Raw genomic sequence first — 27,116 nt, 5'->3', positions numbered from 1 at the left:
TATTCTTAATTTCTCTTTCTGCTACTTCGTTGTTAGTGTATAGAAATGCAATTGATTTTTGTATGTTGATTTTGTATCCTGAAACTTTACCATATTCGTTTATTACTTCTAAAAGTTTTCTGGTGGATTCTTTAGGATTTTCTATATATAAAATCATGTCATCTGCAAATAGTGACAGTTTCACTTCTTCCTTTCCAATTTGGATCCCTTTTATTTCTTTTTCTTGCCTGATTGCTTTGGCTAGGACTTCCAGTACTGTGTTAAATAGGAGTGGTGACAGTGGGCATCCTTGTCTGGTTCCTGTTCTTAGAGGGATAGCTTTCAGTTTTTCACCATTGAGGATGATATTAGCTGTGGGTTTGTCATATATGGCCTTTATTATGTTGAGGTACTTTCCTTCTATACCCATTTTATTCAGAGTTTTTATCATAAATGGATGCTGTATCTTGTCAAATGTTTTCTCTGCATCTATTGTGATGCTCATGTGATTTTTATTCTTCATTTTATTAATGTGGTGTATTATGTTGATTGATTTGCAAATGTTGAACCATCTCTGCATACCTGGAATAAATCCCACTTGGTCATGGTGTATAATGTTTTTAACGTATTGTTGTATGCGATTTGCTAGTATTTTGTTGAGGATTTTTGCATCAATGTTCATCAGTGATGTTGGCCTGTAGTTTTCTTTTTTTGTATTGTCCTTGTCTGGTTTTGGTATAAGGGTAATGTGGGCTTCATAGAATGAGTTAGGGAGTCCCCCCCCCCTCAATTTTTTGGAAGAGTTTGAGAAGGATAGGTATTAAGTCTTCTTTGAATGTTTGGTAGAATTCTCCAGGGAAGCTGTCTGGTCCTGGACTTTTATTTTTGGGGAGGTTTGTGATTACTGTTTCGATCTCCTTAGTGGTGATTGGTCTATTCAAATTCTCTACTTCATCTTGATCCAATTTTGGAAGGTTGTATGATTCTAAGAATTTATTCATTTCTTCGAGATTGTCAAATTTGTTGGCATATAGCTTTTCATAGTATTCTCTTATAATCTTTTGTATTTCTGAGGTGTCTGTTGTAATTGCTCCTCTTTCATTTCTGATTTTACTTATTTGTGCCTTCTCTCTTTTTTTCTTGGTGAGTCTAGCTAAGTGTTTGTCAATTTTTTTTATCTTTTCAAAGAACCAGCTCTTGGTTTTATTAATTTTTCTATTGCTTTTTTAGTCTCTACTTCATTTATTTCTGTTCTGATTATTATTATTCCCTTCTTCTACTGATTTTGGGCTTCTTTTTGCAGTTCCTTTAGGTGCATTGTTAGATTGTTTATTTGAGATTTTTCTTGTTTGTTGAGATAGGCCTGTATAGCTATAAACTTCCCTCTTAGAATTGCTTTTGCTGTATCCCATAAGTTCTGGCATGTCGTATTTTCATTTTCATTTGTCTCCAGGTATATTTTTATTTCTTCTTTGATTTCTTCATTGACCCAGTCGTTGTTCAGTAGCGTTTTGTTTAATCTCCACGTATTTGTGGCTTTTCTGATTTTCTTCCTATAGTTGATTTCTAGTTTCATACCGTTGTGGTCAGAAAAGATGCTTGGTATTATTTCAATCTTCTTACATTTATGGAGACTTGTTTTATGGCCTAATATGTGATCAATCCTGGAGAATGTTCCACGTGCATTTGAAAAGAACGTGTATTCTTCGGTTTTTGGATGGAATGCTCTGTATATATCTACTAGGTCCATCTGTTCTAGTGTGTCTTTTAAGGCCAATGTTTCCTTATTGATCTTCTGTTTGGATGATCTATCCGTTGGTGTAAGTGGAGTGTTAAAGTCCCCTACTATTATTGTGTTACTGTCTATTTCTCTTTTTATGTCTGTTAATAATTGCTTTATATATTTAGGTGCACCTACATTGGGTGTGTAGATATTTACAAGTGTTATATCCTCTTGTTGGATTGTTCCCTTGATCATTATGTAATGCCCTTCTTTGTCTCTTTTTACAGTTTTTGTTTTAAAGTCTATTTTGTCTGATATGAGTACTGCTATCCTAGCTTTCTTTTCATTGCCATTTGCGTGGAGTATCTTTTTCCATCCCTTCACTGTCAGTTTGTGAGTGTCTTTAGGTCTGAAGTGTGTCTCTTGTATGCAGCATATTTATGGGTCTTGTTTTTTATCCAATCAGCCACCCTATGCCTTTTAATTGGAGCATTTAGTCCATTGACATTTAAAGTAGCTATTGATAAGTATGTACTTAACTGCCATTTTTTAACTTTTTTTTCCTCAGTGTTTTAGTAGTCCTTCTCTGTTCCTTTCTTCTTCTATACAGAATTGATGGTCTCTTTAGTTTGACCTCTGTCTGAAAGCTCTACTCTTTAACTCCCCTCCTCCCTCATTTTATGTTTTTGATATCATATCTAACCTCTTTTTTGTGCATTTGTATCCATTACCCTCTTATCATGGAAATAGATAATTTTTCCTATTTGTGGTCTTCTCTTTTCCCCTTAAATCAGTCCCTTTAACATTTCTTGTAGCACTGGTTTCTTGGTGACAAACTCCTTTAATTTTTGCTTGTCTGGGAAGTTTTTGATCTTTCCTTCCATTTTGAATGGTAACCTTGCTGGGTAGAGTATTCTTGGCTGTAAGTTTTTTCCTTTTAGCACTTTAAATGTATTGTGCCACTCTCTTCTAGCCTGTAAAGTTTCTGCTTAGAAGTCAGCTGATAGCCTTCTGGGGTTTCCTTTGTATGTAACTTTTCTTTCTCTTGTGGCTTTTAGGATTCTCTCTTTATCTTTAATTCTGGACATTTTGATTATGATGTGTCTTGGTGTAGGCCTCTTTGGATTTATATTGTTTGGGGCTCTCTGTGATTCCTGTACCTGGATGTCTGTTTCCTTCCTTAGGTTAGGGAAGTTTTCATCTATTATTTCTTGAAATAGATTCTCTGCCCCTTTGTCTCGCTCTTCTCCTTCCAGGACACCTATAACACAGATGTTAGTGCGCTTGTGTTGTCCCAAAGGTCTCTTAGACTGTCCTCACTCTTTTTAATTCTTTTCTCTTTTACTTGTTCAGCTTGGGTAATTTCTTCTAGTCTTTGGTCCAGCTTGCAGATCTGTTCTTCTGTATCCCCTACTCTGCTTTTGAGTTCCTCTAGTGAATTTTATATTTCCAGTATTGTATTCTTCATTTCTGATTGGTTCTTTTTTATATCTTCCATTTCTTTGTTGACATTCTCACTGAGTTCATCTATTCTTCTCCCCAGATCAGTGAGCATCCTTAACACTCTTTGTTATAACTCTCTGTCAGGTAGGTTGCTCATTTCTGTTTCACTTAGTTCCTTTTCTGGGGTTTTGTCCTGTTCCCGTACTTGGAATGTATTCCTTTGCCTCCTCATTTTGCCTCTTTCCCTGTGCTTGTGTCTACGTATTAGGTAGGTCAGCTACGTCTCCTGCTCTTGGATAGGTGACCTTATATAAGTGATGCCTTAGGAGGCCTGTAGTGTGCTTCCCTCAGTTCTCAATGTTCCAGGGGTGACCTCCATGTGGGCTGCGTGTGTCCTTCTGTTGTCGCCTGTTTGCTCTCCCTGTAGGCGCCCAGGGAGGCTGAGTCATGCTCCTGGCCAGTTGTTGTAATGCTCAGCTGCTTGTAGTTGTTGTGGGCCCTTCAGTCTCTTTATCAGGTGTGGGGAGCCCCAGCAGAGTTGGCTGCAAGCTCTAATACCACATTTGTGTTGCAGTATTTTCTTTTAAGTGAGTAGGCCCCCAGCGTGGCAGGTTGTTAGGCTCAGGGCCTTACAATTGCTATAAGCCTCCAGCCTTTAGGTCTCTTGTCAGCTCTCTGAGGATTGCAGCTGGGTGGGGCTGGCCTCAGGCACGGGATCACCCAATTGTTTCCGGCTTTGGAAGGTAGGGCAAACCCCCTATGTGGGTCTTTGAGAAGCACAAGCCCTCTGCAGCTGACAAGCCCTGCCACCCACAGGTCCACACACACAGTCAACACAGTCCTGCCCCGTGTGCGCAGCCCAACCTCCTGAAGTGGACCCAGTCTCTCCGCGGCAGGAGCCCCACACACTCCACCACCGCCCCACACTCTCCACCCGCTCCTTGTGCACGCCCTGCCCCACTGAAGTGGGCTCAGTTGCCAGGCTGCAGAGAATCCTGTCACCAATCTATGCAGGCCTACAAGTTGACTGAGGCCTTGTTGTTGAGTGGGGCCAGTCTCTAGGGTGGGCTGCCTGCCCTGGCTGAGCTGGATTAAATCGGTGCTCTAGTGGGTGGGCCAGACCTTGGCTAGCAGCCCCCAGGGAGAACTCCAATGGCGTCTGTGTCAGCACGCCCACACCAGGCCACAACAATGGCCTCCGCCAATGTCCCAGTCCCTGGAGAGGTCTCACCTCTCACTGAGATGCACTCAGGGCCTATCAGGTGAGTCTCTTTTCATCAAAGCACTGTGCACCTTTCTTTCTGGTGATTTTTAGGTTGCTTTCTGAAACGGGTGAGTTTGCGCCTGGGCCCTTTAAGAGCCGGTTTTAATTTCTTTGTGAACCAGCTTTTCTGGGGGTACTCCCCACTGTTTTAGTAGCAGACAAAGTCAGTTATTATGCCACTCGTCTCGATTGTGCTGGGTCCACAAAATGCCCGCAGCGGGGGTGCTCTCCGGCTCAGGGCCCCGCGCCTCCAGGGAGGGCTGTGTACCTTTGGGCTGCTCCCCGGCGGCCGTGAAGGGCTGTGGCTTGTGAAGGTGGCGTTTTTCCTCTCCAGAAGGGGATTTCTGCCTCTTCCACCTCAATTAGGATTGTCCTTTGTTGCAGGAGTTCCTCTTATCCACTTTTCAGTTCTGTCTCAGGGGTAATTTTTCCATGAGTAGCTGTAAATTGGCTGTGTCCAGGGGAGGAGGTGAGTTCAGTGTCTGCTTACACCGCCATCTTGACATTTCCCCCTATTTGTTGATTCATTTTAAAATTTCCAGTCATGAATTGCTGTCCACTGTCACCCAAGATAGAAAGTTTAATTATTTGAGACACCTTTTCTATTACCCCAAAGACCTACCCCAGTGATTGTAGCAGGCATTGTGCTGGGCCTTGGATAGTCTGTGTTCAGATATGGAATTTATTGGCCACTGGGAGGCAGAAGTTAAAAGATGATAAAGACAAATAAATACAAAATTACACGTTGTGATTATACTCATAAAAGGTAAATCAACTAGAATGAAATGCCATCGAGAAGACAGTCTCCTTTCCTTCAATCCACCATCCTGCTACCAAAATGACATCCTGGATCACTGCTTGGATGATGCCATTGACTTCCCACAGCCCATGGGATAAAGGCCAAAGCCCCCAGCTGGATATTGCAGTGCTTTCGTGACATGACTTGACAAGGTTTATTTCAACTCAAGAAATATTTATTGGTTTCCTACTATGTGCTGGGTGCATTGGTATAGATGTTATGAATATTAGAATAAGCACATCATGGTCCCTAGCATTGAAAAGTTTATGATCAGGTTGAGGAAACAGATAATTTCAATATGATGCTTAAAATGCTATGCAAGCATAGAGGAGGGGCAACCCAGTACAGCCTTGAGTCTGGGTTAAGGAAGCTTCCTAAGGGAAAAAATACTTGCTTTGAATTCTGAAGAATAAAGACATATCCAGGTGAAGAAAGATGGGAGAGTATTCCATCAAAGAAAACAAAATATTTAGGCAAAAAAAGCTGTGGGGTAAGGAAACAACAAACCGTTTGTCATTTACTAGAGCATAAATTGTGAGGTTAAGTGATGAGGCTTGAAGGCTGGCTCACAGAGGGCCTGAAAGAGGGTGAGACTTTTATTCTGTAGGGAAGGAGGATCAACTGAAGCAGTTAGAAATACAGTACAAAGGATGGCTAGGGGGTGGGGGGAATGGGCAACACTGTAAGCAAGAAAAGAATTTAAGAGTGTGCTGCAGTCATCCAAGGAGGACAGGCTGATGTTACTGGTAGTAACCATGGAGAAACAGGGGACTAATTTAGAGAAGTCTTAAGAGGTAAAGTCAGAAGCATTTAAGGAATGGAATGGGTGAGCACAGACATGAAGGAAAAGGGAAAGTCAAGAATGAATCCCGATTTTCTGACTTGGATGGATGGGTGAGTGAATGGTGCATCCAATAATTAAGATTGAAAATATTAAGAATGAGAGGAAGATAATGAATTTACTTTTGGAGGTTAAGTTTGAAGTGCTTGGGAGAACCCAAGTGGAGGTGTTCACGGCCTGATGGACTTATAAATTCGACGCTCAAGAGAGAACTTTGGACATCTAGATGGATGCTGGTTAAAAACATAAAAGTGGATGTGGCACCTCAGATTTATCCCACCTAAGAGATGAGGGAGCTGGAACATTTTTATGCCATCTGTCATCAGCCATTGATTGAAGGCTTCTGAGGAGTGGGGTGAGTTACACACATCTGGCCTGCCTTTATAGTTAGATATCAACAAGAAAATAAGTTCAAATTCCTTGCCTTTACTGACTTGACTTGGCTAGAACCTGGATCTCCTGATTTCTACTTGTTATCTTTCTTCTGCATTCATCCCCACTCCATCCTCATAGGTACACTATGCAGCCATCTGTTCATCCAGTCATTCATTAATAACCTCAACAAGCACCTGCCATGTGCCAGGTCAGCCTAACTGCTGCCTCTGGAGATGCTGGGAGTAGAAGCTTCCACATACACATCCTTGAAGAACCTCAACTTCACTCACTTTCAACTGTTTTCACTTCCTGAAAGGGGAGTTGTGTTTAGACTTGGAGGAAGACCTGAAGATAGGAGAACCAGAATGACATCTCCCAAGGGCCCTGGGAACTTGAATGACTCGGTGTTGAGGTGATGTGGAAAATGATCTCTCTCCGAGACAGCATGCTCTACTTCAGCTTATGCAAAACCATAAAGAACTCCCTGTCTGCATTTACAAAAGGAAAATTCATGTTTCCAATGGCCTTTAACTCCTAATCTTTACTGGTTACAAGAGGGTATTCTAGGCAGTAGAGTGCTTAATAAATATTATATTGTTTGCTAATGGCAATGCTATTTGGGGGTGATATTTCCTTCCGAATGTGCTAGCCTGGTTTAACAAATCTGCTGTGTGTAGTTTCACCTTTCATTGTGTTGGTTGAAATGTCTCAGGGGCACCTTCAGCAGAGGCCAAGGAACAGCTCAGAAATGCAGAAGTAAATGAGTCTGCCGGATGCATTAATCGTTTTTGTCTGTTCTGACTTCCCCTTTGTTGTAGGAATGTAACCAATATCAAGGGGCTCCGCTATGTTAAGTAAATGTGTGCATTCTCACTGTGAAGATGTGAGATACTTGAAGGGCTGGCAGGAACATTTCCCTGTACACTTGTCTTGTTTTTATACCCTTTTGTATGCACTGATAATCAGTTCTAATACAACTCCTCTCTCATCCAAATCCAGCTTTTTAGAAATGGTGTAGTTGGATAATTGACAAATCGTATAGATATCTTTTTCAAATTTTCCCTTGCTCCCAAAAGAACTGAACGCCACTTCTGGGTAATTGTTACCTTTAAGGTACAAAGGCATGGAATTCATGAATACAGTCTACTTGGACTCAGACTGGATATTGAATCCTGTTCAGCCTCTGTCTGTTCTCTCTCCACCTCAGTTTCCTCATCTGAAACATGGATAACCACCAGCACCTGGTGTAAATGCTTAGATCTCCATTGTCCTTCCTCCCTTGTTCTCTCTCTCTGCATTCCTTGCCTCTCTCCCTTTTTTCCTTCCAATATATGTTGAGTCACTCTTTTTCTTTTGTATAATCTGTATGAGCTTTCAAAATCATCCAAAAGAAAATTCATCTTAAAAGCAGAAAAACAAAACAAACTTTCTTGACCTCATGTCTTCCTGCCACTGTCTTATTTTGCTTATCCCATTATAGTTAAATTTCTTGAAGAGTTGTCTATACTTGGCATCTCTAACTTCTCATTTCCTACCTATTCTTTAGTCTTCTGCAGCCTGGCTCCAGCCCCTACTGTTCCACTGAAAATATTATCCTGGAGGTGAAAATACTTCCTGTAGATCAACTAAACATCATGTTGCATTTACTGAGGCAAATTTGTGTTGATAACATTTTCCATTTCTTTATAGGTTTGTGTTTACTAGTCCATTCAGGGAGAAATTTATTTTTTCCTGGACATTTTGCATGTAATTTGGGTAAACTCTCTTGTCTTAGACAGGCCACTAGTTATTGTTCAGTAATATGAATCCATGAGAATATCAGAATCTTGGTCAATGGGGAAATAAGTAAGATTGCTTCCACACTAAACTGTGCTTTTTCTTAAAAAAATAATAGAATAATATATTAAAGGAGCTAAGCACAGAAATTATAACATTAGTGCAAATGATATATTTAAGTAGGACACCCAATTTAAAACAAAATATACAGGAAAACACACCTTTATAAAATGATTTGTTTTCACTGATCCTTTAGCTTTCTCCATCATTGTTTAGTCTAGCTCAGGTTTTCTTTTTGACTTAATTAATTATTAACTATGAATGTTTCCTTCAACCATCAGAAACTATTTATACTTCTTGGTCAAAGTTCTGCTTGGATATATAAACATGTGAGTGTACAGAAAAGGGTCACGAGAAGAAATTGATATGAACTCATCTAGTTGATTCTCTTGCTAATCTGAAGTCTGTTGACTTCAACTCCTCTTGGATCTATGAAGCCTAAGAGCTCAAACTGCTGGTTATAGCATTAGGAACAAGGCTCTTATTTTTCCCTGACTCCTGGTTTTAGCCATTCTTTGACCTTAAATTTAGTTTTAATTTTGATTACAGTTATATGGACAACATAGTTTGAAGATGTCAATAGCTCAGTAGGACTAGAATAGTGTGGTTTCCCCACTATACGTCTACCGGACCTCACTCTTGCAGCAGCTCTCACAATTTTTGTTGCCCCTTTGGACCTTTGGCTCCATGTAACTCGATAACATGCTTATCCTGTTGTTTCTGAATTTGTCAGTTTCAGGCCTTACTGGCTGATTTCCTACTATGGAAGACAAGACCGAGCTGTCTATTGTGCCTCCCCTCAGCCAACATGTACACTTCTCACCATCATCCACCTACAATTTTCCATTATATTAGATTGAACCCTATGAAATTGCCATTGTTCTTGGTCAAAAATGTTTGAGTGTTGGCAATTTCATTACCTATAGTTATACCATAATTTTAATTAAAACAAAACTCAGTGTTTTTAATAGCTGAGCCATGTGGCATATTATAAATCCTTTCACTCTATTGGAGAACTTTTATTTTGTTTGTTTGATTGATTGGTTGGTTTTTAAAAGATACTTTATTACTAAATCTTCCTCAAGCTCTGTCCCAATTTGCTGAATCTCCTCCTCTTAACACCATCAAACAAATGTAGCATTAGATTTTTATCACCTGGGAGACATCTTTGTTCGAGTCTTCTGATTTACTCTAGTGGACTAGTTACTTGCTAGAACTGCCAATAGGATCCTCTTAAACCATCATTCTAGGAATGCCCTTGTCTCCTGTGTTGGGGTCTCTTTTTCCCATATCCATGACTTTCACATTTTTGGTCCATTCTCCTTGGTGCAGGCCCTACTTATCTAGTTTTCTGAGAAAAGGAGAAAAAGAGGTAACTTTTGTGGGATCTGATTTGTCATTATTATCTGTTCACATTAAACTGATGTTTCACTGCTTAAGTCGATATTAGTTAAAGTTCTCTAGAGAAAGAGAACCAATAGGATGTGTAGGTAGGTAGATAGATAGATAGACAGACAGACAGATAGATAGATAGGTAGATTTATTATAAGGAATTGGCTCATGCAATTATGAAGGTTGGCAAGTCCCAAGATCTGCAGGGTGAATTGACAAGGTGGAGACCCAGGAAAGCCAATGGTTTAGTTCCAATCTGAGTCCAAAGGCCTGAGAACCAGAGCCGATGGGGTAGTTCCCGTCTGAAGGCCAGCAGGTTCAAGGCTCGGGAAGAGCCCGTGTTTCAGTTTGAGTCTGAAGGTAGAAAAAAAGCCAATGTTGCAGCTTAAAGGCAGTCAAGCAGGAAGAATTCTCTCTTACTCAGGGAAGGGTCAGCCCTTTTGTTCTGCTCAGGCCTTTAGCTGATTGGATGAAGCTCACCTACATTAGGAAGAGCAATTGGCCTTACTCAGTTTACCAATTTAAATGTTAATGTCATCCAAAAAAACCCTCACAGAAATACTCAGAATAATGTTTGACCAAATGTCTGGACAACTCATGGCCCAGTCAAGTTGACACATAAAATTAATGATCACAGCATCCACTTTCCTTGAGTAATTTGAAGGCACTTCTCCACTGTCTTCCAGATTCAAGAGTACCTCTTGAGAAGTCTGGTGCCTAATTCACTTTTGGAATCAGTCTGAGGCACACGGCTGGGCTGTTTGGCCCTGGTCCTCATTAACAGGTGCCATAGCTGGGATTTTTGTAGGGGGATCTCTGACATGAGTACTTTTAGATAGTATTGGGCTGGTCGGATTTCTTTTAGTGTCCTATCTGGAGGGTAAAAGCCTGGCTTCTAGAGACTTGAGAGCCTAGGAGATATCAATAATTAGAATGTAAACCTATATGTAATGTCTTTGCTTTCAGTGCACCAAACCTTAACTTTGCATGATGTCCCCTGGTCCATATCTTCTGTTTCATCTTCCCTAGAGAGTATAAACCTGCATTTACTGCCAGGGTTGGAGTGGTGGAGAAGATATGAAGATCCAACGGCTTTGTAAAGAGATTTTTAACCTACCTACCTATTTTCACTTTCACGTTTATGCCCATCTCCATAGCATCCTGGGGATACTAACTTCTGAACCTTATAGAGAAACTGTAGTGCAAGTTGGCTACCTCTCATCAATCTTGTGTCTTCTAGGTCAATTATTACTCATCTTTCTGTTTTCTAGTTCCAAAAATTCTGTGGCTACTGTTTATTTCCAGTTCTCTTTGTCCTTAGTCTATGCTTTAAAACATGCCTTTATGGTTATTTTAGTGAGGTGTTCAGTTGAAGTGATGCTAACTGTGTGTTCAGTCTGCGGTCTTCACTTGGAAGTTAAGTCTTGCTCCTTTTCTTGCTCTCTGGCCAAAGGTGGGGAAGGTGAGGAGGAATTACATGGTAGTGTGATGTTTCTAAAATTTAAAGTCGTTGTTTTTCTCCTAATCAAAATGAATAATTTTTGCTTTTAATCACCTAACTAAATTGCTCCATCCTTCGAGTTGAACATTTGTGAAAAAAAATTCCAGGTGTACTTATTAAATTATGAACTCTACAATATAACTAGAACTTTTATAAGTAATCTAAAAATATTTCCTAAACATTCATCATGTACAAAATCTTATCTAACTATATTCTCAAACATTTTATGATCTGGTATGAAAAATTGGTCTGTAAAGTAAAAAGAAGTAATGAATCAAGATAGCAACACAGGGAGTTTTATTAATTTCTACATTACTACATTCCTCATACCAAGATGCAAATAAACCATCATTCATGTGACTATATGGTAATCTCTTCAGATCTAGATTCATTGGAATCCATGAAGAAAGTACACTTTATGATGATTAAGTGCCTTCCTTAGCATGTATTTGTGATTTCTACCTCTTTGGGGGTTTTTAAATTAAAGCCATGTTGTCTCTCAGAAGTAAGTTAAGTGTAGTCCAATCTGGAAATGATGGGATTTTTAGTGACTGTTTTTGTTATGACTAGGTTCATTTACATGTGACAGATGATCTCAAATTTCCTAAACATAGCCATTTTATGAAGATAGACCAGTCTTTCTTGTTTAGGTAACAGAATACCGGGTACAGGGCTCATGGCATCATAATTACCTGACATCAGGACTCTCTGTCTTGCCACTTCACGATCCTCAGGATGCCATCTTATTGTCCAAGATGGCAACATCAGCTCCAGCCATCATTTCGTCATTCCAACCAACAGGAAAGAGGAAGGGCAAAGCAGGAGTTGTCTCGTCATTTTGGGAACACTTCTAGGAAGCTACACACATCCCATCAGTCAAACCTGGGCACATGACATTTAGGTACAAGGCGTGGTGAAAAATGAATGTATTCCAGGCAGCCTGGAACCCAGTAAACATCAGGGTTTCTATTTCTAAGGAAGAAAGGTAGGACAGAAATAGGAGAGAAAGAGCAGTCTCTTTCACAGGAACACATATATTCAACTTATGATTCCACACTTTTTGTAATCTGGAAAACACTGGGATGACAAGAGGTGGTGACAAGTGACCAGGATGATGGGCATCATGTCAATGGCAGGACCAACAATCGAGTATCTGTTTTATGGCTATTGATTCTATGCTGGGATCCAGTTTGGAAGTTAATGAATATGCTTAAAAATTACATATTTTGGAGTCAGCCCAGTGGCGTAGTAGTAAAGTTCTGTGCTCCACTTTGGTGGCCCGGGGTTCACAGGTTCGGATTCAGGGCGTGGCCCACTTGTTAAGCCATGCTGTGGCAGGCGTCCCACATATAAAGTAGAGGAAGATGGGCACGGATGGTAGCCCAGGGCCAATCTTCTTCAGCAAAAAAGAGGAGGATTGGCAACATCAGGGCTAATCTTCTTCACCAAAAAAAAAAAATTACATATTTTAATTATAAATATCACAGACACACAGAGAAGTCTGACACCCATTATCCATCACTCAATTTTAACAGAATTTGTCACTCTTGTCCTTCCAAGAAACAGAAGTGCCACACCTCCTCCATCTCTCTCCCTCTCTGAGTGTTGAATCTTTACCAGTGACGTGGGCTGTTTGCATTAGAATCCAGCTTATTTCACTTGCAGCATTATGTGGGTGCACATGGTGATCAGGGGTAGCTTGGCTAATAGGGGACCAAAAGGCACTGTTTTCTCAGGTGTGATTACTGATCCTAACATGATACAATCCAATTAATGATGCTTGTTTCTATTAAAAAATATTTTTTTCAGCTTAAAAAAATTAGAATACTATTTGCACACATATTTGAAGGGTATAACCTGTGATATAATTTAAAGAAAAATGAACTCTAAAATATGTATACATATATATAGAAAGAGATGTATGTTTATTAACTAATCTACTTGACTGCATTTTTTACTGTTATAAATCATTGCCTATCCTGTTTAAATTTTTTTTTTTTTTTTACTTAAGAACCGTCCTTTAATGACAGATCTTACAGTTCTAAGTGATACAGCTGCAGATACTGCCTGTCTTGGGTTGGGTTCCCTGGAAACAGACTCTGAGACTCAGAGATTGCATGCAGGGGGTTTCTCGCAGCGTGTGAGGGAGCCAGGGAGGAAGAATTGAGCAGAAGGAGAAGTTGGCCTGAGATGCAGTTGAAATAAGGTCTCAGTTAATCCCACAGAGGCTCTGGAGCTGGGCTGGCCCTTTGGAGCTGTGCCATTGAGGCTTCTGTACCCTTGCACAGGCCAGTGATTGGACAGGAGCTGCGTCTAGGAAGGGGCATAACCTTGGACGAAGTAGTAAAGGCTGTGAGACCTCAGAGCCAACCTTCCTCCATCCTAGGGGGCACCTGGGGGGCACACCGTCCCCTCCACTTCTGGGTGGGGCACATTCCCAGTTCTTGTACCTTAACCAGTCCCACTCTTCTTATATTTTGCTGTATTCTTGGCCAGTTCTAAACCTGATTCTAAAAGGATGGTTCATTTTCATCAAGCACAATTGATGTCAGGGTTTAGTGTAATACTGTTCAAACTTCTTTAAAAAGAAATCTGAAGGGGCGGGCCGTCGCTGAGTGGTTCAAGTTGTGCACACTCCGCTTCGGCGCCCCAGGTTCGTGGGTTCGGATCCCGGGCGTGGACCTACATCACTCACCAGCCATGCTATGGTGGCAACCCACATACAATATAGAGGAAGATTGGCACAGATGTTAGCCCAGGGGGAATCTTCCTCAAGCAAAAAAAGAGGAAGATGGCAATAGATGTTAATGCAGGGCGAATCTTCCTCAGAAAAGAAAAAAAAAAAGAAAGAAAAAGAAATCTGATAAGGAATCTCAATTAAAAAATAGATAAAGGGGATGCACTATTTGTGACTGAATTTTTTTAAGAAGTTATTAAAAATTTTAATAAAATATCTTTTAATTTTTTCGTGGAAAACACGTTATTGTTTCTGGAATCCCTCAAGCATCTTTAAGGAGGCAAGGTTCTGAGACTATGGTCTATTGGAAATAGCCTGCTTTTGGAATCAGATGTACCTGAATTTGGACCCAGACAGTTAGTTACTCGCTGTGTCACTTTGGCAAGTCACACAACCTCTCTGTGCTTCAGTTTCCTGAATTAAAAAAAACACTTCTTCCAAAGTCCCTTTGGACTTCCAGACTCCCTGACTTGTGAGGGAATGCAGCCAATGCTTCCAGTGGAGTGAATCTAAGAGCTGTTGTAGGCTTGACCAATTTCCCGGCCATCTGTCAATAGAATTAACCTATCATCGAGGGTTTCTTCATTAGGCAACACTCACACCACGAGTGCCCTGGGAGAGCTGTTGAACGTGACTTCATGTCAGGACCTCCCTACTGCCAAGCATGCCTGAGGAAAGACTTAATTCTTTGGCTCCACCTACAGTAGGGAGCAAGGGAAAGACCTGAGGGAGCACAGGCAGGTGCCAGCAGGAGGAAGTGCAGCCTCAGAGCCTGGGTCCTGATCACATTTCAAGCACAGGGGTCCGTGTGACTGGATTGCCATTTGCCCAGTGCACACCCACCCTGGCCGTCTCTAATGAGTGGCCCCCTCACTCCATCAATGTGGAACATAGGAGACTTTAATTAAGATGGAGGGGCAGCCCACGGGGAAGATATTGGAGTCTGTTCAGCTCCTGAGCTCAGTAAGCATGACTCATCCCCCTGAGCCAGGGGCTGGCACATTGAGACTTGAGTCCCTGCCATCAGGTCCCCTCACACATATGCTCCCCTCTCTTTCTTTCCATTTCTAATTGAGAGAAGATATGCTTTATTTGAAGTGAGAATCCCCCTGTGTCCATGAATGTCCTCCACTCCCACAAATTACCGCAAAGGGAATAATAACTCAAGTGGTGCAGACAGAAGGCCGTTTAGTGATCTCATAGAGGAGTCCGCCGGGCAAAGCAGGGGGCAGGGGATTAGGAGACCTTGGCTGCAGAATGCTGATTCTGAGCTACATAAGCTTTCTTCTCCTGCTTCCAGCAAGAAAGAGCATGGCCTGCACTCTCCACCTCCTGGGGCTGTGGGTCAGGTGCGTGACATGGGAGATATGTAGGGGCACTCAGCCCATGGAAATCCAGGACCAATCAATCTGTCAACAAAATCTACAGGATATTTATGGAACATCTGATATACGAGTGATGGAAATCCAGTGTACATTGTGATTCATTATTTAAAAATATTCTTTAAAACATTCCGTGGGAAAAAAAGTTTGTCCCCTCTAAAAACTGAGAGTAAGTTTCTGGCATTATTGAGAATGTGAAACTGGTTGGAAACCTGCCCATGTGTAGTGTGGTAAGGAGACAACTTAAGCATTTTTTTCCCCTGAAGTGGCAGTTTCATTTATTCATTCAGGTGTTTACACTGTGAGTAATGACTGGGTTAGGTGTCGCAGCTTCATCTGCACCTCTCTGATCTCTCACCTCCGGGGCCCTGCTTCCGCCCAACCCCCTCTTCATCATTTGTCCTGGCTTTGTATCTGCAAAACAAGACAGAGGCTGGCAGGTGGGCATTTCTCATCTTGCAAACCATAGCCATCAATCCTGTTGTCCTTCCCATCCTAGAGCAAGAGTGTTCTTCCTCTTGACCAAGGCTAATTCCTTCACTCAGGACTGGTGACAGACTTTGCAGGGGCCCAGGGCAAAATAAAAATACTAGCCAGGAAGTCAATCTCCCCCTTGTCCAGCCTATTGCCTCAATCCACAAGGACGGGGACCCCTAAGCAATTGTCACCTCCACAGCAGAACATGCCCAGTACTGGGGTCAGGGGCGGGCAAGAGGACCGCACTGCATTGTTCACTGAACAAACCCTGGTGCTCCAAGATGCTGGAGGGAGGCCCCTGCTGAGACAAGAGGGTGATGGCACACAGGGCTTTCCCCTATGAACATAATCTGGTCCCTGCCTTGTGCAGAGAGTGGAAGTGGTTGTGGATGGGTGGGGGGACACCAGGAGGGACCCAGGACCCCAGCGGGCAGCCAAGAATCCATCCTGGGGAAGTGGAATGGCTTGTTTGCCAATGTTCCATGCCCCAGCACTTGCAAAACAGAAAATCAAACATAAAATTGTTAGGAGTTTTAAGACAGCAACCACAGAGCTTTAAACAAAGTGCAGGGCCCTTCTGAACTGCACAGGTCATGTGCTCACAAAGTTTGTCCTGACCCTGCCTCTCTTCTGGAAACCACTGTCTCACATGTTCTCCTAGAGGGGATTGTGCCAACGATGGCCTCTCCTCCTGTATCTCACTCCATCTCCTTCCACTGATTCTTCACCCTTTGAATATATGTCCAAATTCCACCTATTTGTTAGATGCCTCCCCACCTTTTCTCTCCATTGTCCTTTTGACTGCTCCCTCTCTCTTCACAGGTGGACTTCTTGAAACAGGAGTCAACATCTATTAAGTGTCTCTACTGCTTCATGTCTCATTCACCCTTAGTTGCTTCTAATGAGGCAAACTCTTTTCTCAGTCCACTAAAACTGCCCTTGCAAAGAACATCATCGAACTCTTAATCACTCAACCCGAAGGTCAGATTTTCAGTTTTTCATCTTCTCTGACTAAATATATGATATTTGACAGTGTTGCTAATGGCTCCTTTTGGTATCCATAGCCCTCTCTCTTCTGGCTCCTTCTCCTCAGTTTATTCTCTCCCAGTTCTGGAGGCCAGAAGTCTGAAATCAAGGTGTTTGCAGGGCCACGCTCGCTCCGAAGCCTCTAGGGGAAGATAATACCTTGCCTCTTCCAGCTTCTGGTGGCCCCAGGCATTCACTGGCTCATGGCAGCATGGCTCCAATTTCTGCCCCTGTCTTCACACGGCCATATTCTCCCTGAGTGTCCATGTTTCTTCACATGGCATTCTTTATATAAGGACACCAATCATATTGGATTAGGTACCCACCCTACTGCAGTATGACCTCATCTTAACTAATTACGTCTGTAGTGACCCTATTTCCAAATAAGGTCACATTCTGACCTGGGGGTTAGGATTTCACCGTATCTTTTTTGGAGGCCGCAATTCAAGCCGTAACATATTGTAAAAGTAAAGTAATATTGATAAAAAATGCATGTCATTTAATTTCTCCATCTTCAGTTTTTCATTTATATAATGGATATAATAACACTCGCTCTGCCCACCACATGTATTAAAGATCAAATTAAATATTGAAATGGAAACCATTGGAAACTCAAGCACACTCTGCAAGTACAAGGGTTTATCACGATTGTGAATATGATCGCCTTTCATTTTTTTGTGATTGCTGGGTTGTGCATTCTCAGACACACTGCTTTCCACTCTCCATGTGAAAGGGACTGATTAGGGATTGCAGTACATCCCCGGGGTTGCTTTCTTCCAGAATGCCTTGGCAACCCCATGTTTCTTAGCTCTGACTGTGTTTTCCTAGCTAGCAGGTACTGCTGGGCTATGAGATGGGGTGAGATTTTATGCCACATGGAAGGGCACATTGGAGGAACAGTGGGGAAGGTGAGCAGAGGGACCAGGGCTTTAGGGGGTTAGGGATATAAGAGCCAAAGCCCAGGTCAAAATGCAGTGCTTCCTTGCTCTGTGACCCCACTCACCTCCTGCCCTCACAGCTGGAGCCACTTGACCAGTCAGTCCTGGTTCTGGACCTTGGGGGTGTTGGGCTCTTGCACAGCGGAATTTGAGGTGCTTTCAGAGTTCATATCAAAACAGCCTTCCTGATCTTGCCGGGAATAAGCTGCCTCGTGACTATTATAATAAGAGCATTTTCTAGGCTCTCAGTAACCAGCCTCTTGCCTCCAGAGCCCTTTTACTATATTCCTTTCCAAAATGACCTCCCCCGTTGGCCTTGCTGTGGTGCCTGAATTCCACCATTACTCACACTTGAGTCAAAGCACTGAACTGCCTTGTTAAATAGCAAGCCAGAGGAAGACAAGCTTTATTAGCCACGGAGCCCGCTGCTTGTTCCCTGCAGCTCCTGATCAGGCAGACTCTATGTAGTGCAGCAATATCTGTCCAAAGTTTCCCATGGAGCGATAATCTAAGATGCTCTGCAGGGGAAAGGCTTTCTGGTAGCATGTGGAATAGGGTGGTAAAACATAGCTTCAGATCCTGGCTGTATCACTTGCTGAGTCATCTTGGCCTTTATCTTGGTTTCCTTAGCTGTAAATCAGATTTTCCGACTCTAGCAGAGCTCCGTGAAGAGTGAAAGGAATAAATGAGATAAAGTACACAAGGTACTTACAGAGTGTCTGACATGAGTGTACATGCTTGCACACACACACAAGTTCAATAGTCTATGGAACTGCATGTGAAAAACAGTATATTAGTCATTTTTAATAAAACCAAATTGGAAGTACAGTCCATTGTTCTGAATTCTCCCCATGTCTAACACCCTTTATTCCTCACCTTTTTAGACCATCACTCTGCCACTAGCTGACCCTGCTCCCCTATGAAAATTTGCTCTGTGGTACAACTGGGTTTTTCGTTGGCTTAATACAAGGAAGACTTTTCTGTGGCCAGAGCTGCTTAGAGATGGAGTGGAATGCCTCACAAGATGCCCACTATTATAAGGAATGTGTAAGCAAGAGCCTGGATAACCACTTGGCAGAAATGTCAATTTTTAATTATTTATTTGACACATATTTACTGCACACTCACTATATACCAGGCATTACACTAAGCACTGTGAAAACAAAAGCAAAGAAAACTCGTGGGTCTAAAACTCTGGCTGTGGTTTTGGGCTGGAACTATAGCTACTGCTCAGCACACATCATGCTACTTCTCAGTGCTTTCTCTTTTTATGTTTTTTTCCATTTTATTCTGTTTACAGCTTAGTGAAGGCATCTCTCCTTCTAGAAAGTCTTATCTAAGTTGCATTGGTTTGGGTTCAGTCCTCTTTCTGTGTGTTCCCAGAGTACCTGGATTTATTGTTGTGTGCTACGATCCTTGATACATGGTGGGTTCTTTGGGTCCAATAGGATAATATTTTATAGTCCTAATATCTCAGCAATTAGCACAGAGCTTGAAATCGAGTAGATGTACAAATGGCATTTGTTGATTCAATGTGATATGAGAATATACCTGCTCAGATGATGGCCAGAGAAGGAAAGATATTTTCTTTTATTCTTATGGCACAACACATTTTTTTCTCCTTACATAATTTTTGAAATTATAAAATCAATACATGTTCCTTAGAGAAAATTTGAAAAATCCAAAATAGAGCATTAAGAGAATAAAAATCTACTTGCAATCCTACCACCCAAACATATTGATAACATTTCCTTCTGGCTATACATTGTATATCTTTTATATATGCGTTTTTTAAACTATTGTGTACTATTTAATGTATTGCTATGTGCAAAAATAGACAAACCTCCAAATGTCCATAGGTTAGCACAATGAAATTTTATTTCTCCCTCATGTAAATTCTCAAATGAATGTTTCTGGTTGGAAGGTGTCTCTCCTCCCAGTAATGATGCAGAGGCCCACGTTCCTGCCATCTTGTGGCTCTGCCATCTTTAACCCAGGGCTTCCAAGAGCATTGGCTTGGGGAAAAGAGCTGGAGGATCTTTAAGGGAACTTTTTTTTTTTTTTTTGTGAGGAAGATCAGCCCTGAGCTAACATCCATGCCAATCCTCCTCCTTTTGCTGAGGAAGACCTGCCCTGAGCCAACATCCTTGCCCATCTTCCCCCACTAAACATGGGATGCTGCCACAGCATGGCCTGACAAGCGGTGGGTCGGTGCACACTTGGGATCCGAACCAGGGCTGCCAGCGGCGGAGCACGCACACCTAACCACTATGCCACGAGGCCAGCCCCTAAGGGAACTTTTTATAGGAAGACCTGGAAGTAACCACAGCACTTTCTTTCGTAGTCCATTGTCTAGAACTTAGTTGTAAGTTAATATTATGTTAAGTAATAAGTTAGTAATATGGTCACAGGTAACCCCAAGAAATGTTGAGCAACGTGGTATGGTTGAGAGACCAGAAGGAAAAGAACATAGGTTTGATTAACTTATAGCAGCCCTCCCACAAATTCAAATAATTCTCTAAGTACATATTTTATAGATTATGTTTTTAATAAAAATAATCATAAGCCTTTTCCCATATTATTATGGTCATGTGCTGCGTAATGATATTTCAGTGAATAATGAGCCGTATATATGATGGTGGTCTCATAAGATCAGTACCATATAGCCTATGTATGTAGTAGGTGTGTAGATGGTGTCTAGGTTTGTGTAAGTACACTCTATGATCTTTGCACTCTGACGAAATCACCCAGTGATGCATTTCTCAGAATGTATCCTCGTTGTGAAGTGACACATGACTGAACGTAATTCTTCTAAAATTTAAATAAACATTATGTTTCTAATGCTACAGATGAAGACTGTGAGAGGTGAGCCTCCTCAGCCAATGCACGTTAGAGCTGGTCCTCAACTCTTCATCTCTAGACTTCTTTTATGGTGCTTTGTAACGACACGCATTCAGAACTGCAAAGGGAAGAAGGATAAAAAAAACATTCTCATGGCAGAAACCAGGAAAATAATCTAGAGAGTATTTTGAAGCTTGATTGAGTAAGAGATACCACTGCTTAGATGTTTCAAACCAGACACATACATATATATATATATATGCTTATATACTTATATATATATTTATATATACATACTTATGTATATATATGACAGAAAAAAATAAACCAAAAGCTCTCAACAAAATGCAGTATGGACGAGGCCTGGTGGGTTGCAAGTGTTTAGAGTGTTCATCACTTAAAGTAAGTAGTTGGTTTGGCCCATGGCCACCGTTCTTTGAGTTAGCTTTGACCCTTGACAACTCGGTTGACTGATTGGCTAGCATGCAAAGCCATTCAACCCACGTTTGAGATTTCCAAAAGAACTGACCTTGCTTGTTTGTGAAGAACAACATTGACTCTTGGAACCAAGAAAATGTTTTGTTAGGCTGACTATATCTCTTTCTCACAATATCCCATTGAGGGTCATGGGTTCTTGAGGTGTGAAAATAACTGGGAGAATTCAGAATTCGGCTGATACCTATTTGCTGGATTCTGAGCCTATATAAGGCTTGTAGAAGCCAAGAACATGTTTATCAACACACAGAGCAAAGTTCCATTCCTCCTGTAAAATGACCTCTCGATGTGATATATGTATATTGAGTGCCCTGCTGTGACTAAGAGCTATCTAAAAAAGAAAAAATATAGCCACCTCCTGAAGCATGTATAAATTGCTTTTTTAGACTCTATAAAATTTTAGCTAGCACCAAACATAGAACTTCATTCATCATCCTGCAAGTGAGGATTGCCAAGGGAAGCCAGCTCTTCCTGAGCTGAAAGTGGCAACACTCCAGGATTGGCAAAAATCAAATGAATCATTTCCTGCTTTTAGTTTTAGATAAATAATCAGAAAAGATTGTCTAGATTGTGATCCAAAAGCCATTTTTCATAGCTCTGAGGACCCAGAATCCTTAAGAAATTCATGTAGAAACCCCTTTTTTCTAATTATTTTATTGTATAGTACTGAAGAGATGGTAGATAAATCCACCAAGTGCAAGCTAAATTTTTTACACAGTGAAGACTTATGGTCTCAGTGTGGTAAGTATATTAAGCATGTCTTTTTATTTCTGTATTTTAATGCTTTGACATCTGGGGCCTTGCTGACCCTGGAGGGACTGCCCCTCCCAGGGTTAGCTGATTCCTAGAGACAGTAAACTACTCACCTGGGAGTGCACCTTTTGTACGCAAACTGAACCAGCCAGAGCTCATATCAGCAACCACCTCCTCTATGGGGCTTTCACACTCCAGGCCACTATCCACCTGCCCTGATCACCTCAGGGCCAGGTACCAGACAACAAGGGACAGTCCCTATACCCTAGAGCCCACTAAAATTATTCAAAGTAGCCGATCCTAAACCTGCTTACTCTACCTCACCTGCTCCTTCTGTGGAAACCACAATAAAGGCTCTTTCACATGTTTCTCTGCCTCTGCCTCCTGATAAACCCTGGTGCTTTCCCGTGGGGCCTCCCATGCCATGGCATGCCCTCTCCTCTTTAGAACTGTGATTATAACAAACTGTCTTTTCAATGGTGGTTGTTAGCATATCTCTTGGCCTTGCCATACCTGAATAATAATAAAACCTACATTTTAAAACAGTGAAGTGAAAGAGCATGAAAATCAGAATCAAAGACTTGGGTTCCAGTCCTGATTCTGTCATTGCTATCTTGGGAGATTTTGAGCAAATCACCTAACTTCTCTGGGCTTCAGTTTTCTTGTCTCTAAAATTAGCTAGCTGGATATCTCAAGATGGATTCTAAAATTTCTTCAAATGCTCAAATTTGATGAATTTATTCCTTTAACATGCAATAGGCTATTTATTCTATAGACTTCCACATGATGTGATTTCTTCATTAAGCATTTACTGAGTATCTGCCATTTGATAGGCACCGAACTAAGCACTAGGGATCCAAAGATGGATAAGAAAAATTTCCTACTTTCAAGTGCATAATGCTAGTTTCACATCTATGATGATACCCGTAAAGATATAAGAAACATCCCTGCTGGCTCTCTGGAGAAGACCTGCCATGCCCCAAAGACACTGGAAAACAGTCACATTAAAACATTAAACATAAGCTGAGAAAACACAGAATTAACATTGAATATATAGACTAGATATAATGATGAAATGCCCTTAACTTCCCTTTTCCATTGCACATGTGCAGACATTCATAAACTGCATAGTCAAGCAAGAGGAAAGGATGTCATTTGGCTCCAGAGGTTTCCATATTGCTAAGCTTCTATCTGAGCTTGGAAGTTTCTTAATTTTTGATTCCCTGTTATTATACTTATTGCTCAAGGACTCCAGTTTCCTTGGGGAAATACTTTTCATACTAATGGTACCTTCTACCTTATTGCACGCACAAAGTGTTAGATGTTCTCCTCAAGTGTAGAGGAGATTTTTCTGGGATTTCTGGGCTTTTTTTGGCAAGAAGAGGATAAATTCCATTCCAAATTCTACTTTTCAGAGTTTTCATCCATTACATTTGCCTCCTCCTGATTCTATATTTTCTTTATCTTCTGTGGCCCCCCCACTGGCATTAGCCACAGTTAAAAGTTTCTATTGCTGCCTCTCTGGGATTTTGCTGTTCCCCCTTTCGGGTACACTTTCCTAGGCTTGTAGCAGGGATAATATTTTCAAAAAATATTAAAACAAGGTATTTTTTCCTTCCCCATAAACTACGTTGCCTAGCAATTCCCTCCGCTCAATGAATCAATGCCATTCATTGCTTTGGGGAAATTGTGGCTACCAACTGGAACAAAGAATTCATTGCTCAATTTTGAGTTTCATACTAGATTTTTTCAAAAGTGCATAGAGAGATAATAGTCTTGACAGCCTACTTTTCATGGAGAGAGAAGAGATTTTTTTTTTTTTACTTTAAGTTTCTCAAACTTCCATTTACGTGTAAAAAATAAGGCTGAGTGTCTAATCTATATTTGCCCTTAGCCATTGTGTAGAGAAGACAAGGAAGAATATGTAAGTTTGTTTCAAACAGGAAGGGAACAGCTACATGAGGAGGAGAGCCAGGAGGCGAGGAGGAAGATGCTGCCTAGGGCTTGTTGAAAGCAGCCCAGAGTGTTCACTCTCTGAATCTGCGCTCACATTGGGGAACACACTGGACATATCATTGGTCGGCTAAGGAAGAAACTGAAACAAGAGAAAGCTTGCTTCAATTTCCTTTTGAAATTCTGGAAGGAGAATGTTTGAGTGTCCAACATGCACAAAAGGTGACAGCAGTCAAGCAACAGTGAGGTTTGGCCGAGGCCGGAGAAGGGATCTACAATGGCACCTCCAATTCTCCTCAAAGACTGCAGGGGACGTGGAAGGAATCTATAGTTCTAAGGTGGCCCTGTATGGGATAAGGAAGGTAGTGAGAAGCGAGACACTGGAGGGTTCATGGTGGCATGGGCATAGGGTTGTGTAGAGAGGCTGCAGGATGGACAAGCCCAAGGAACCCAGCCAGATGAACAAGACAGTGGTGTCAGAGGATCCATCATGCCAGCAAGAGCAGAGATGAAGAGCCCGCCATCAGGGGCAGATGCCTGAGCTTCCTGGGGGCAATCACTCTAGAGCAGTAGTAGGTACTTCTTCTGCAGAAGCTCTGAGGGTAGAAGCCAGCGGTTGGAATTTAAAATGACTTTGAAACGGGAAGTATGAACTCTCCTTAAACCAGAGGTTAGTGGGAGCCAGCAAAGAAGGATAATACACAACCCAGACTCCCCTCTCCTGCTTTCATATTTTTGCAAACTTTCCTCTGGCATCCAGTTGTATGGAGAGATGGGAAGCAGAAGAGCTCTGGGGGAGAAGAACTAAGAAGTGAGCATTTACCCCAAAGAGTCCAAGTTTACCTATGTGATATTTGTCTTATGTTAATTAGTTGGCCCTCTCTTGCAGCACAAATGCTTTTAAAAAAATCTTGTGTGTAGTGAAAGAAGGGTCTGAAAAACACATGAAAATACACATCTATACGTATAATTGTAATGAGACCATGTGGTCCAATAGCATCATTCTACAAGCATGAACACACCAAGTGTGACTTGTTCTAGGTGGTAGAGCCAGTTCACAGCAAGGCCAAGACAGATCCAGATCTTGAGGAAGGTGGGGGGGGTGGCTGGGAATCTTTCCATGACATCAGCCCCTCTGAAATATTGTACATGTGCATTTTCGTTATGGCAGTTCTGCTATCATTCTCGTAAGACTTTATGAATTCTTAGAGTTTTTTATAATATCTTCCTCCAGTTTCAATCCTTAGAAGCCTCTAGACATAACTAAAATGAAAACATTTTACTATCACAGTACTTTGTAAAGTGTTATTCCCAGACCCGCAGCATCAGCATCACTTGGGAATGTGTCAGAAATTAAAATTCTTAGGCCCCATCCCAGACCTGCTGAATCAGAAACCCTGAGGGTGGGCCCAGTAATCTGTGTTTCAACAAGCCTTCCAGATACATTCTAGGGAAATAATGTACAGCATGGTGACTGTAGTTAATAATACGGTGTTGTACATTTGAAAGTTGCTAAGAGAGTAGACATTAAAATTTTTCATCACGCACAAAACAATTTGTAACTATGTAAGCTGAGGGGTGTTAACTAAACTTATTGTGGTGATCATTTTGCAATATATACATATATCAAATTATTATGTTGTACACTTTAAACTATTACAATGTTGTATGTCAATTATTTCTCAATAAAATTGGAAGAAAACCCCAAATCAATAAACAAAAAAATAAGCCTTCCAGGTGATTTTGATGCACAACAAAGTTTGAAAATCCACTATATTATCATACTATAATCAGCAGTATATCCAGAAATTTATCTATTTCTTCTTATACAGGCTCATAAATAAAATTCATATACATACTTTTAAAACAGAAATATGGCTGCCTATTAAATTGGGTAGATAAAAGAGCATTTGTGTTTCCATCTCTTTCTTCAAAACCCATTAGAAACAGAAAAAGAAAATAGAATTTAAATCAAAGCGTATCTGCTGAATAATGAAAATGTGGATTGGGTCAGGAAAGGTACTGAGCTAAGACACATTTGCTTTCATGTTTTGAGCAAGACACAGATTTCTCTCCAGCTAAGTGTCACATTGGGCATTAGGATTTCCACACATGAATTCTGGGGGGACACAAACATTGAGATCATAGCAGATGTCCTCACTAATGGGGTATTATTTAAATAAAGACTAGAATAAGGTGAGGGAGTGAGCCATGTAGACATCTGAGGAATGAGCATATCAGCAAGAGTGAAGAGCAAATGCAATCAAATGGCTATGGTATGAGTGCCCCTGGTGTGACTGAAATGCTGTAAGGGGCCAGTGGGGCCAGGTGGCTTGAACAAGGAGGACAGAGTGGGAATAAGTCCCAAAGTGACAGAGGCAAGGTCCCATAGGACTTGTAGCTTGCTGTAAGGACTTTGGCATGTCCTGAGTGATGTGGGGCCCCCAGAGGGTTCTGAGCAGAGAGGGACAGGATGTAGCTACTGTGTTGAGCAGAGACTGTAGAAACAGATTCAGAGACCATTGCAACAATCCAAGTGAGAGATAATGGTGTTGGTGGAGGAGGCGATGAGGAGGGGTCAGATTCTGGATATTCAGTCTTACTTTACAGTATGACTATTCATTTCACAACTTTTCACCATAAAAACTTTTGATAAAGAATCCCACTTTTTATTGACTCTGTTTATTTGATATAACTTTTTTACTTAAAAACAAATGAAATAAATGTGTTATAAGTAATGGTATTGCCACATTACACTTTAGGCAAAGGCGTGCTCAGCAATTTAGTCAACCCAAAGTCTCCAATCAGAATATCATCTGGAAATATTAGAATTGCACTTCATGTTTGCAGAAACCAAAACCATTTTGTGTGGGATGGAGAGGTTGCACTTTCCACAACTCCTCAGTCTGTTGTGTGCATGCTCCATTTATGAGTGTTTCTAAGAAACTTCAAATTTATCTTTTAATTTGTCCTAAAAATGTTCCTTGTTCTATAAGTTTATTTTTAAGAACAGTTTGAGTGAAGACCAGCAAAAGTTAGAAAAATTAGTGAAGAAACTAATGCCCAAAGAAGAGGACACTTTCTAGAGTGTCATTGCCCCGTACACTGTCAAGATTTCTCTTCCCCCTTTGGCGAGTTCAATAAGCTATCCTTGCTTTACATTTCATGTACAACTATATTTATTTACTTTCATATTAACATGTATTGCTCATATAAACATTTTTAATTAATTTTTAATATAAATATTTCTTTTTTATTTTTTCATTGATTTATTTTTTGATTTGTAAAAATTATTTGGGTACCTTGGGTTGGGGTGGAATGCATAATAACTTTCCCATTAAAATGAACAAACATTAAAAAA

Source organism: Diceros bicornis, chromosome 8 (genome assembly GCF_020826845.1).
Source record: "Diceros bicornis minor isolate mBicDic1 chromosome 8, mDicBic1.mat.cur, whole genome shotgun sequence".
NCBI classification, from domain to species: domain Eukaryota; kingdom Metazoa; phylum Chordata; class Mammalia; order Perissodactyla; family Rhinocerotidae; genus Diceros; species Diceros bicornis.
Note: the sequence above shows the minus strand (reverse complement) of the source record.